This window comes from Pteropus vampyrus, unplaced genomic scaffold (genome assembly GCF_000151845.1).
Source record: "Pteropus vampyrus isolate Shadow unplaced genomic scaffold, Pvam_2.0 Scaffold208, whole genome shotgun sequence".
NCBI classification, from domain to species: Eukaryota; Metazoa; Chordata; class Mammalia; order Chiroptera; family Pteropodidae; genus Pteropus; species Pteropus vampyrus.
Window position 1 is genome coordinate 878,255 of NW_011888989.1, and position 4,111 is coordinate 882,365.

The window sequence follows — 4,111 nt, forward strand, 5'->3', positions numbered from 1 at the left end:
AGGAGTTGTATTTCTGCAAGATTTGATTTGATTTTTCTAAAATGGGAATACTGTTAAATGCCCATTTGCATCACTATCCTTAATCTGAATGAGATTTCAGTATATTAAAGAATTTGTTCTCTAAAGATTCTGTGAAGATCTGGATGTCAGAAAAATAAGACAATACTATATCCTATACACCTACGAAGTACACAAATGGAAAATGATTAGCATAGTTTTGTCCAGTTTTATATCTAGTTTCTCTAAGGTCCCTGGTCACAGCCCACATAAGGTAATAGGTTGTGTTTAAGATGGTCTTTGTCAAAATTTGAATGGGTTCAAAGTGAAGCCTTGGACAAGTTACTTCACTTCCCTGAGAGTTTCCTCCCCTGAAAAAAATGCAGAGTTGTGAGCACTAAGAATAATGGAGGTAAAGTATCTGGAATATAGTAGGTAATCAATAAATAATAGCTATTATTTTTTGTTTTCTGGGCAATTAAGGTACCGAGGGAAGTACATTAAATTCATAATTTCACCACAATATATGATTTTAAAATCAGTGTGCATTTCTCAAATACAATGTCACAGATCTAAGTTGTGCAACACTCCTTCCCTTAAATCCTTGAAAAGAATGTGGAATCATTTGATATGTCCTTTTTTATTTTTATGCATTATCTTTTATAATTCTATTCTATTATACCATATGATTCATTGCTAAATAATGTCCACTCTCGTTTACATGAAAATAATGTTACAGATCTTAGAGACAGATGCTCTTGTGGCACATGAATTATTACATTCTATGTTATTTGCTTCTAAATAATTTTAAACAATTCTCGATGCCCTTGTTTCTGAAACTGATTTTAAAATACAACAGTCATGAATTTATAAACTGTAAACTTTACATGTTTTATTTATGTCTAAAAACATAGTTTAAGATATTCAGCAAATTATATTTTCATTAGGTTGCAGAAGTTACTAACTGTGCAGGCCATACTATTTTAAATGAAACCAGTTAGCTGTGAAAAAATGTATCATGGGCCTTATTATTGTCACCACCTCAAATTCTGACTACAGAGTCTAGTCCCTTCCCACAAAGACTACTCCATGAAGAAATGGAAAAGAGGGAGGCACTTCAAGTTTAGTCCAGGTTATGTGGCAGGAACTTTGGCAGGCAGGGAAGGAACGGTTTCCAGAGAACACATTGATTTTTGTTGTCCTGGATCTGGGGAATTAATCGTCCTCTGTAGCTGTGGAAAGAAGGTGTTCTTTGTGCTGTCTTTGTGTAGTGTGTTTTTAAACTTATTGTTTTTTTAATAGAGTATCCTCATTGTGCCTCACACTATATACTCCTCTTCCCCTTAACATACACATACCATAACCATTGTTCCTCAGCCCTATGAGTTCTCTATGCTGACATTTCATTCGTTCATTGAGTGAATATTTATTAAACACCTAATATGTGTCAGACATATTCAAAAAACTATAATGAAACAGTGAGGCAGAGTGGTGAAAACATCAAAGTACCACATTTGCATCCAAAAGAGAGTTTCTGGGCTTTTAAAGCAGTTACTCTGGGAAGAGACGCAGGTTTATCACCGAGGAGCCAAGTAAGCACACAGTGATTTGCACTGGGGCCTCTCTTTTGGAACTGTATTCCTGAGCCAGTACATGTATATATTTGTGTAGATACTATATATATGTATATATAACTTCAGTTATATATATATAATTTCTGTTATATATAAAATGTAATTGTGTTATGTATAAGATATATAATTTCTGATTTAGATGTATATGTTTAATTTTATATAATTAATTTCTTTACTAATACTGTGGTGCAAATAACTGAGATTTTGGAACAAAACGAACTTGAGTTGAAATACAAAACCTTCAAGGAAGTTATTTAACCCTTCCAAGGTTCAGTTTCTTTATTTGTAAGACTGAACTAACAATGTGAGGATTTATTTATTATTTAATTAACCCAAAATAGTATCAGTGACATTGAACACCCATGTTACCTGACTAAAATCTATCTGGACATTTAGAAAAATTAAATAAGCCTCAATCATATTGTTTTTTAATCAGAGATACCTTCCATATTGCACAGACCTTTTATGCTTTACATAGAAGCATGCAGTGATGAGCAAAAGTATATCAAAGTATTCAACATTTTTGGTTTTTATTTCTGTCTTTAGGTTTTTCCATTTTAAAGTACCATGTTCTTCCAAAGAGAATCACCAAGGAGCCAAGTAAACACATAGTTTTAAAGTAAGCACATAGTTTTTGCCTCACTGATGTGAACCTCCCTTACTGTAAGCTTGAAAAACTGTGGTGTATTCTATTTGAAGATCACCTGAATGCAGAGATCCCTCTATCCTAGGACACACATTCATAAGATACACTATCCCTAGGCCTGATAGCTACCTCAGCTCCAAGTGTCAGTGCCAAGGCCAACTAATGCCCGGAAGCCCACCAAGTACCACTGGTCAAGGGCATGACAGTAGAGAAGGGAAGAAAAAAATAAAGGAAAAAGACCAAGGTTTTCATTTAAAAAGTATTTTTTTGGAAAGAAGTCTAGTCAAACTTTAGACAAATGATTTTAAAATCCCTCATAATTCTGTTATCTCAATAGAATTATTTTCATTTGCATAGTATCCTTCTCTTGCATGTATTTTAGAATTGCAGTAATAATGCACATATTATTTTGTGTTCCGCTGGTTTTCACTTAAAGTATAGCTTATAAGATTCTCATTTCTCAGTCTTAATTATCATTTTAAACTATAGCATGATATTTTCACATTGTATTAAATCAGAAATTGTTAAACAATTAATATAAATGTCCTCTGATTTTAGCAAGTAGAATCAAGCAGGAAATGAAATGATTTAATTTTTACCAACTCTTCCTATCTTAAAGCAACTTTTAGTAAATGACAGCCCAAATAAAACAACAAAAGACAACAAGAAAAACAAGAGTCCTGGACAGTCAACCAATCAAATAATTGAGATACTGAGGGGCATAAACACATTTATCTTTAGATGTAGGTTTTGGATGAAAAAGCAGCAAGTTTTTCAAGCTAGGGAACAATAGTAGGGAGGCATTTTCTTTACCTATATCAACTTTAGTCAATTAAAAAAAAATTTTATCGTACCAATAATCTCGCCTCTCTTCTCCCTCACCTCCTCCCAAAATAACAAAGATTTGGTTCATTCAAGTATGTATTACTAAACTAAAATTACTTCAATACAGAACTAACCTTATTATTCTAACAATATGGTTTTATACATCAGTATATCCATTATATTAGGAAATAGATTCATTTATGATTTTTCCTAACAAATGGGATGCATGGGGAAAGACTACAATTGGAGGTCCACATCCCATGTGTCTAGATATTTAAAAGTTATATGTTCTGTCTTCTTACCTGCACAAAGATACCTTCATGAAGATCTTGATGTCCACACTTGAATTTAGAACTCTTGGAGTTCTGTGCAAGAATGTGGTAGCATAGGGAGAATAGCTCCAGACCCCAGCCTATGGCCCACACTTGGCTTAGCCATAAACCTTAGGGCCTCAAACATACTTAGGTGAACACCACAACCGACATGTCCAACTTCTGTCTACTCGCCTGTATTGGCCTTTTATCAGAAATCCAGGTTTGTTTGCTTTTGTTGCCTTTCTAGCTTTATAAGATATATTTGGCATATAATACTGTATAAGTTTAGGGTATACAATAAGATAATTTGATATACGTATATATTATAAAATGATTACCACAAGATTAGTTAACACATCCATCACTTCAGAGTTACTTTTTTCTATTGAGATTAATTGACATATAACATATTAGTTTCATGTATACAACATAATGATTTTTTTGTGTATTATGAAATGATCGCTATAATAAGTCTAGTTAACATTCATCACCAAGCATAGTTACAATTTTTTTCTTGTAATGAGAACTTTTTTCCTCCTTCTTAAATAAATCCCTTTAACATTTCTTGTAAAACTGCTTTGGTAGTGATGAACTCCTTCAGCTTTTTCTTGTCTAGGAAGCTCTTTATCTGTACTTTGTTTCTAAATGATAGCTTTGCTAGGTAAAATAGTCTTGATTTTATGTCCTTGCTTTTC